The sequence below is a fragment of the Amblyomma maculatum genome, chromosome 3, assembly GCF_055883805.1.
Source record: "Amblyomma maculatum isolate TAMU_Amacu chromosome 3, ASM5588380v1, whole genome shotgun sequence".
Lineage (NCBI taxonomy): Eukaryota > Metazoa > Arthropoda > Arachnida > Ixodida > Ixodidae > Amblyomma > Amblyomma maculatum.
Window position 1 is genome coordinate 64,849,262 of NC_139346.1, and position 9,953 is coordinate 64,859,214.

Sequence of the window (9,953 nt, forward strand, 5' to 3'; positions counted from 1 at the left end):
AATGCCAAATCACCCTGAATTCTGCTATCAAGTCAATATGAATTATTGTTCAGTGTGAAAGCAATCAACAGTTCCATCAGGAATGTACAGTAGGACCATATGTTTTCTACTTTTATTTGCATGAAACTAATGACAATTTGGTTAAGTCAAGCACAGTGCTTTTTTTACAATTAAATAATGATCAGCGCTTATAGAAATCTCTAGTTATAATTTCACACGCATTGGACATCCACTTTAATTCGAGCCATTTCTTTAACGACAATCAATAATCACGAATGCGACTGCTACATTCACGCTGTGCAAAATTTTATTTATTTATTTATACAAGTACCTGCAGCGCCCAGGGGCATTATAGCAGGGGGGGGGGCAATAACGGTAAAAAAATACCTAAAATGAGCATGTCACAATACTGAAAGTATACAGTAAAGCACATTTGTTTAAGAATAAAAAGAACAACACTGAAAATGTGAGTGCGAGAAACAGGTTTAAAAGGGTGGAAAGCTACTACGACAAATTGGACGCCAGGAAAGACTGAAAATGTTTACCTGTTTTACATTGTTCTATGCTCTTTAGGAAGACTATTCCAAAGTGAAGAAGTGTGAGGAAAAAAGGAATTACGGAACACATCAGTTCGACATCACGTTACAAGAACTTTCAGCTTATGGTCGTGGCGTTCAGTTTTGTAATAGAGATGTACACTACAAGCCGAGTTTTATGGCAAAAAGTGCGAATGCGCGAAGGCCCATTAAACCCCGTAACACGCGATTTTCGCATTCTGCATAGTCTTCTAAGCGGCAAAATCTGATCGTGATACAGCGTCAGCGCATCGCGACTGTGCTCAGGCAGCAACTTCAGCGCAACTATCGCGGCCGCGGAGAGCAAGTTTAATCGAATGAAAGCTGATGGAAAGCACAGAATGTATCGTCACTGCCATTGTAGCATGCAAATGAACGAATTGCAGTCCGGATATACTATTCTATGAACCCGAAGAACCATTACAAACTCGCGTTTCTAGCGCGAAACGCATAGCAGGCCCGTAGGAAGCGACGTGTAAGCAATCGCCAGCGCCGCCTCGCGGTTGCATAGCGGAAGCACACGCGAGTGGCCGCGCCTTCAGCACACTTCACATATTCCAGCCACTGTAGTCCCAATCAATGTTCCGCTGCCAGAATTCTTGAAAGAGTGTCTTGGCTTGTATTGTAAATGGCACTAGCATTCCAAGAGGATTAAATATTCTGGCGATTGTCTGCAAAATACGTCTTTTGCAGCTGTGCTGACTGTCCAAAATGGTTGAAAGTGACTTTGTGGCCATGGTAATTGTGTCGCTTTCAATATTCCAAATAAGGCCAAGAATCGTCACAGTTTTGTTTGAGTCTTTCTGACTTTCCTGCGCTGCGAATAGGTCTTGCAAGCGCTTGGAGCTGGAAGACCACTTTCGCAAACTCATTCCGCAAGCTTGAAGAATATCATTGGCTTGAGAGAAAATCTTCTCCGCCTCCTCTTCCGTGTCAGCTCCAATCAACAGGTCATCGACGTAGAAAGATTACGCCAGAAGCGCAGCTGTTTTTTGGTTAGAGGCTTCAGCAGCTTCGAAGTGGTGTTGCAGCGTGGCGTTAACCAAGAATGGGCTAGCTTTGGTTCCAAACGGCACACGTTTCATACGCCACTCTTCAATTTTAGGGCCCGGTTCAGCATTTGAAGGCAGGCCTTTAAACCAAAGAAAACGTAGAGCGTCTCTGTCTTCCTCTCTGACACTGATTTGTAAAAATGCCTTCTCAATGTCTGCTGTCAAAGCGATCTGATACATTCGAAAATGAATTAGTAGTTTGACCAGATCTGTGAGAAGACAAGGCCCTTTCTCTAGATGTTCATTCAGGGAAGAAGCACCTTGCTCATGTGAGGATGCATCAAGCACAATACGCATCTTTGTGGTTGTTGAGTCGCTGCGCATAACTGCGTGGTGAGGCATGTAGTAAACGTGCGAGGTGGGTTCTTCGTCAGTGGGCACCCGTTCGGCGTAGCCCATCTATATGTAGCTTTGCATAGTAGCCTGGTACTCGGCTCCGAATTCCGGAGCACGCTGAATTCTTTTCCCGAGGCTCTTGAGTCGCCTCTGAGCTTGAGATCGGTTATCTGAAAGGTGTCCGCTGTTCTCCTTCCAGGGAAGGGCGACTTCGTAACGGCCGTTTTGCATAGTGATGTTTATTTCAAATTGGTGAATGATCGCTTCTGTTTCCTCATCAGGTCCTCCTTTGTGATCTATGATGCCGATGCTTTCCAAGTCCCAGAAGCGTGTTACTAGTTTTTCGGTGGTGTTAAGAGCCGTGCCTACCCTCAGAACACAGATGTTGGATGAAGTGTTAACTGAGGTATGCACTGATACTGGGCCTTGAAACATCCAACAGAAGACTGAGCCTAGGGCAACCAAGTCAGCGTTTTGCTGACAACGTTGAATTTCGCCTGTCATGAACTTCCACAGGTGCTCAGAGCCAATAAGAAGACCGATACCTGGCACCGCTGGCAGGCCTGGCAACAAAAGTTTGTCAGCTATGGGACGCCCTGTCTGCTCTGTAATTTTGACAAACTCATCCTCAACAGGCACTTGGACTAAGTCGTTGCAGATGAAAGGAACTTCAATGGCTTCGATTAGATATTCCTTGTCATTGTACTGGCTGTGGAGACGAACCTCTACAAGACGATATCTTTTAGTTGCAGAGGTGGCTGTCCCGAATGTGCTTAGCTGTAGAGAGGTTTGGCCGCTTTCTTTCAGACCCAGAAATTTCGAGATGTCCTCACGAATAAAACTGCGGTGACTGCCGCCATCCACGATGCCTCAAATGTAGCCACATCGACCGTCGCCAACAGCCCAAAGCCGGCAAGTTTGTAGCAGAATTTCACTACTCACGAAATTGCGGCTGCTGGCATGCAAGCTGCTGACATCCAAATTTGGAGTGACCTCCATTTTGTTCGGCTTCCAGTTAGGGTCGCATACCGATACGGCATGCCTGCCGCTGCATTTTCCGCATTTCAATCGGCGGCGACAGTCTTTCGAACGATGTCCTCGTAAGGTACATCGGAAGCAGCGATTTTCTTTCTTCAGTTTCTCTAATCGCTCCTCACGGCCCATGTCACTGTTGCAATCAGCAGTGCTGTGGGTCAGAGATCCGCAGAACAGACACTGCTCCTTTACGTGGGAGGTTGCGTGCAGTACCGCAGATGTAGGCGGTAAGGACGATTGCTTCCTTTCACTTCCCTGTCTCATTGGCTTGTCTCGACTGAGTCCAGTTCCAGTCTTTTCGCGACTTTCCACCTCTACAGTCAAGTAAGTCAGAAGTTGTTCAAACTCACCGTCTGTGAGACCCGTGGCAGATGTGGGTTCCTCGCTGCTCGGGACGTTGTTTTCGGAACGAGATGAGCTCGGATGGTTGGCCATTTGCTTCCACGACGATGTCAGCAGGTAAAGCTTTCAAAATAATGTCGATCATCATCGTAGAATAAGTGTTCGAGCTCACGTTCAGTCCCCTCAGTCCGCGCACATGGCACTGAACGTGATCGAGTAGCTTCCGCAGGCCTCTCACGTCGTCCGATGACGTAACCGATGGTAGCGCTCGAAGTTGTGCCAGGTTCTCCCTGATGATATTTCGGGTGTTGCCGAAGCGCTTGGAGAGGATGGCCACAGCGTCTTCGTAGCACTCTCCCGTCGCCTGTAAACCGGCTGTCGATGAAGCCGCAGCTCTGCTTAGTAGGCTTCGCAGATACTGAAACTTTGCGCCCTTTGTGAGCTCCGCATTGTCGTGCACGGCTTCTTTAAATTGTTCCCAGAATCTGCGCCACTGTTGAAGCTCTCCGTTGAATGCTGTAAGTTGAAGAGTGGGCAGCTTTACTGCATTACGATGTGGAGCTTCACGGCCTATCTGTTGGCTCCCCCGCTGTGGTTCTGCTGACTGCGCTGTCAGGAGGTGCGGTGATCTGAGCAGCTCAGCCTCTCTTGCCTTGAGTTGACCAAGCATACCCATGGCTGCATCCTCGTATCGCATGACGGCTTCGAATTCGGAAGCGAAGTCTTCATCAGCTATTCCGTCTTCCAACTCTGTGTTCAATTTCAGAAGCGCATCGTTGTTGGCCGTAAGCCTTTCAATGAGTGAGCACAACACTCCGATATCTGCCGATGGCAGGGTTGCTTTTGCCTCATTGATGAGTTTCGTATTTTGCTGTCGACGCGCCGTTCTCTTTTCCCTTGTCCTCTGCATAATTGCGTCGTCGCGGACCATGCCGTCACTTACTTTATCCGTCGCAGCCTGGTTGCTTTTCCGAAGTTCTCCTAGTCCTGGAGATTGCAGTTCCCGGGTTTCGGCACCATGTTGTGATAACAGTCAATGACGACACGGTGAAACTTTCATGAGAACAAACGACAAAAACTGTATTGAACTTTACAATATACGGGGAGGTTAAACAAGGAAAAAACACGCATGACTTCTTTCTTTCAGTTCCCGAAGCAAAGTGTTCGACCGACTGACCCGCAGGGCAGCCTCTCTCCCTCGGCGCCGAAGGGGGTGCCGCACACACGCGTCTGCTTTGTGTCAGTTCACGAAACAGCGAGAACATGATCTGCAGGCGAGTCTCTTTCCCGGAGCCAGGGCACGGTCCCCCGCATGTCTCGACCTTGAGCTCCCAGGCGCCAGATCACGCGTTACAGCAGCAGAGGGGTTGGTGGGGAAGCATCGTCTTACTCCGGCTCGGCTCCCGCGCCGCGCCACGCACAGGATGCGGCAACACCCCTCGCACACAACACAGGAGAGAGGAATGCAGAACTGTAAATCACTTAACACACTCAAACTTCCATCCCAGAAGAGAAGAAAACACAACACCCTGCTCTCAGGTTTGTGTGAAGTTTTACTCTATGTACATGTGTTGCTCCTCTGCAGCTACTGAGGACCCCTCATCCATGGAGGTGGTGGCTGCAGATGAGAACGCTGCCAAACGTTGCCAGTGTTTCTTCTCAAGAAGCTTGCACCAGTACTTGTGAGTATTGAACTTGGGTTGCAGTCAAGTTTCTCAATCCTTGCACTCCACAGCACTTGCAGGTTGTTTAGTGTAAAACACTTCAAGGGGAAAGAGTGGTAACAAAAGTTCTATTGATACCAGTTTGCAGTTTCATGCATGTAAAGAATACAATAAAATGTACATCAATAGCCATAATAAACAAGATGAAGCACTGCAGTCAATACATGAACGCCAAACAGGAAACTTGTACAGTGTGTAGTTAACATGGAATATAATTGTGTGCGAGGCAACCCAAGAGCTGACAGCACTCATGCTTCAAAGGCGTTGATTGCAGCAATGGGATACCTTGATGAGAAAGCAATAAAAACAAAAAGTGCGCGCTGTAACTACACTCAAGTGTGATATTTGCGATTATTAATTTTGAGTTTATACATGTTATTTTTATTAATTTTCTGCCATTTGCATTTAAGTGTTGAGAGTTCAGCCTGCTTCCTCTGTGGCCTGCAAATATGATGGAGGTTTAACAATTCAAGCCTAGTTATAAAGGGGGAAAGCACCCACTTTGGTGGTTGAGTGGATGAGATGCTCGGTTACTGAACCCGACTGGTTCAAATCTGTTCCAATAATTTTTTTTTAGCATGAAAGCACTATATGCAGACATGCAAATGCTAGATGATTTTGCTAGGCTATGAAACTTGGGATTAGCGCTTCCACACTAATATTCACTGCCTGAGCTGCTTACTCATGTGTGCATACCTGTCATTCCTATGTATGCAGGTATGGAGGAGCCCTTATTTATGGAGCTGTCTGCAGAACACGAAGATGTGCATGTAGCCACAGCCTCCCTACAAGCTGCCTGCACCAGTATGTGTGAGTATTGGATCTAGTTTCTGGAATACATGTAGCCAGAGCCTCCCAGCGAGTTGCTTGAACTTGCGAGTATTGGATTTAGTTTCTGGAAGCTTCTTCTAGAGACTTAAGTTTCCTGGCTTTGCATTTAACACCACATGGGTAGTATTACTTTTCCTGTAGTAAAGCAGCTGGCTTGGCTAGTAGCCAGCCCTGTGTAATGGCCTATGTTGTAATTTATTATGCAGGCTTTAAAGTCCAAGGGACAATGACAGATTTGCAGTTGCATTATATTGCATCCCTGGAAGAGGAAAATCAACGCCTCCAGCAGGAGTTGGCTGCTGTCAAATGCCAACTGACAAAAGCATGTCCCGATAGAGATGCATTTCGCAATGATAATGCATTGGTCGCCTTTTATACAGGACTGCCAGACTATGATGTCCTAGAGGCAGTCAATAATTTGATCGAGCTTGATGTCAGGCACACAGCTTGGAACTGCTTGGAAAAGTTTCAAGAAATGGTGGTTTTCCTGATGCGGCTATGGCTAAACTTGCACTTGCAGGACATTGCATACAGGTATTTTTCTCGTATCGTACCACTTCTTTTAAAGATGCTTTTAAGAACTACTTTGCATATCTGTAATGCATGACATTTGCCAATGGCATAAATGACTTCTTAATATTATCTTGCAGGTTTGGCATCTCCCAGTCGACAGTGACAAGGATAATTGAAAAGCGGCTTGACGCCACCTACATTAACCTTAGCTGTTTGGTACAGTGGCCAGAAAGGGAAGAGGTTAAAAAAACTATGCCCATGGCCTTCAGGGAAGTATTGAGGAAAAAGGTAGCAGTGGTTTTAGACTGTTTCGAAGTGTTTCTAGACAGGCCTTCATCAATGGAGCCACAATATTTGACTTTGTCGTCCTATAAGCGCTCAAATACAGTCAAGTGATTGGAATTTCCCCACAAGGCGTTATTACATATATATCGCACGGGTGGAGTGGTCGCACCAGTGATAAAAACTTGACAGAATCGTGCGGCATGCTTGAGAATTTTCTGTCAGAGAATTTGGTACTGGCAGACCGAGGCTTTCTTATTTCAGATGCTGTAGGCATGTGTGGAGCAAAGCTGGAAATTCCAGCCTTCACCAAAGGGAAGGCGCAGTTGTCTGCCTACTCTGTCGAGGCCACGCGAAGATTGGCTAACGTGAGGATTTACATTGAGCGAGTGATAGGTTTAGTGCGCAACAAATACTTTCTCCTCTAAAACACACTTCCCATAGAATTCCTCGATGCGAAGGTGATTGACGCCAGGTGTGTGCACACTTGACAAAATTGCTTTTGTGTGTGCCGCATTGACCAATGCATGCGACTCTGTTGTGCCATTTGATTGAAAGTGTGTGTCTTCTGGCACTTTTGTAAACATTGTAAATAAAATATTTTCAATATGTGCACCGCACATTTACTATCCTGTGAACAGCTGTTGCCGAAATGTATGTCCTGCGCGCCCCCCTAGGGGCGCCATTCAAAGCCACCCTCATTTTCGAAAGTGCACCCAGAACAATCAGTTTATCGGCAACCTATGTGATTATTTAAGGGAGACCTGTTAGCACTCTTTCTTCTAGCCTCCTCCTACTCCCCGCTCCCTTTTCACTATGCCCGACGGCGAACTTCTCGAATGAAAAAAAAAAGATGGGTTGCCAGTGCTCATTCATTGCTACAAGGAAAACAGACAACTATGCCTGCTATTATAGTGTTATTGTGGTCTGCATCATAAAATGTATCCCTTTGTGTAGTAGTAAACTCATTGATGCTGCAGCCATCAGGGAGAAAATAGTGCACATGCAAGCCAGGTGCCTTCTGCAAACAAGCGGTAACCATAGCCAGCTACAGTGCAGGATTGTGTTGACCCACAATATGATGTGAGTGCCTGCAATCTAGTGAATTCTGCAGTACATCCCCAAACATATTTACTGAAACAACTCGCATTGTATATGGCGTTAAACGTGTGTACCACACAAGTGAAGCACCTTGTTTCATTCTCTTGTAGCTCATGCCCATCAGCTCCATCTTTACTTTGCTCTGAAGACCTATGAAAATAGGCAGTGCTACGCTATAGATCATTTTACGACCCTTGGAGAAACCAGTTTGACTGGGCTGTTAAGGGGGGAAGTCGTCAACACTTTCCTGTGCTACGAGAGCAGCCCACCTCCCCAATATGGCAGCACACATCACCCCTTGGTAAAATCGTGTATGCTGGTGTTAGAGGATACAGGATTATGCAGCTACCAGCGTTTCATTGCCGAAATGGAAATGGCAGCGAACATCAGAAAACAATTACAGTATCAGACAAAAATGCCAGACCGAAATAGCAAGGCAACTTAACGTGAAGTGAGCTCCAACGGTGCATTTCTGGTAGTGTTGCCTGCTATGTTGGAAAAAGTATGATTCCCGACATTTATTTTTTCTGTGTGGTGTTGGAACATATATTCAAAGAGAAATTATGGCCGGATGTACAAAAGTTTGTGTTACAACTCAGTAGCAGTGGATGCTGCTCATGCATACAAAATGTCATTCGAAAAGGTATTCCTCACTTAACTGCACATGAACATTTGGCAAGCAGGTGGCATGGCCAGCTCTGCTCCAGTATGTACTTATCAAACCAGCCACCTAGTGTATGGTCATAGTTTTGCATGCCTCATGTAGTGAGTGTTTTATGAGAGCATTAAGCACAGACTTCAAATTGTAAACAGATTAATTGCATGCTCAGGTCAAACTCATTACTTCATAACCTGATCAAGAAGCATATACGTGCCACATGGATCTGCTCTGCGCATGCCTGGCCGTCGCCTAGCAACGGAGACTCGGAGCGCGGGAACAGGCGTGTGGCTGTATGAGTCCATGCGAGTTGTTTCGCGCCACTTTCTCTGTGGCAGGGAGCACCATGGAGATAATCTGCCGGCGGTCCCTGAAGGACTTGAGGCACCTGCAGGACTTGAAAAAGTGCGGCTGCTGGTGCTGTCGTCATGCCTGGCCGTTGCCTAGCAACGAAGACGCGTAGCGCGGGAACAGGCGTGTGACTGTCTGAGCCCCAGTGAGTTATTTCGCGCAACTTTTTTTTTTGTGGTAGGGAGAAACCCATGTAGATAATTGTGCCATGGTCCCTAAAGAAGGACTCTTAAGGAGGCACCTACAGGACTTGAAAAAGTGCGGCTGCTCATGCCGGCTTCATTTTTATTTTCTTTTGTTCGAGTTGTTTTACATGCTTACGCGGAGAACGCGTCTTGGGTGAATTGGAGCCGGAGCCGGGCCATACATACGCGCCTGCGGGCGCTACTTTGAGGAAATGCAATGCATGCCTTATATGACCATATGACAATCCATAATCAAATACTAATTAATGACTAATCAAGTCAATAACAATAGTTACTGTTAATTACTAATTACAAGTTGCCCCACTAGCGACTAATTAATGTCTATTAATTACTAATTAGTGGCGCTGGTTTAATTATTTATTTACTATTTAATGACGCGCACCCAGTAAAATCAACCACACAACAGTAAACGTAGAACTGCGAAGATACAAGGAGCGCGATCTCGTTGCTGCCAAGCAGAATTCACTATGTCCTCGAATATGAGACCAAGGCCGGTCTCGAGGGAGAGCGCGTTTCTCTCTTCTCTTACGGCCTCTCCAATGGGGTCTGTTTCACCGCCCGCATCGGTTGCAACCGGCAGGTTCAGATATTTCACCCCTTATGGCTTATAGGAAGAAGCCGTAATCAGCGTCTGATTTAATGTCTATGAACAATAAAATAGTCAATAATGCGCGTGCGTGCGAGAGCGCGCGCGCCTTCGTCACTGCTGTCGCGCACGGTCGAATGAAGTTTCGGGTGCACTTACATCAACACTTTTTGCCCCTAAGTTTTTCACAAAACTATACGTACCATTTTATGCAGTGTGCCTTTGAAAGCTGTAAGCAGGTATAGCGTGACCTGACGCTAGTGCATGGCAAACTGTTTGGTGGATATTTATTTATTTTATTTATTTCAAAATACTGCAGGCCAATATTTTGGCCCAGGCAGGAGTGGATATACAAGGCATT

At 46.3% G+C, this 9,953-nt stretch overlaps 1 pseudogene; it reads left to right on the forward strand.

Annotated features, from left to right (window-relative positions):
* The first annotated feature begins 6,121 nt into the window (after nt 1-6,121).
* LOC146194886 (uncharacterized) lies at nt 6,122-7,420 on the forward strand (annotated as a pseudogene).
* The last annotated feature ends 2,533 nt before the right edge of the window (nt 7,421-9,953 follow it).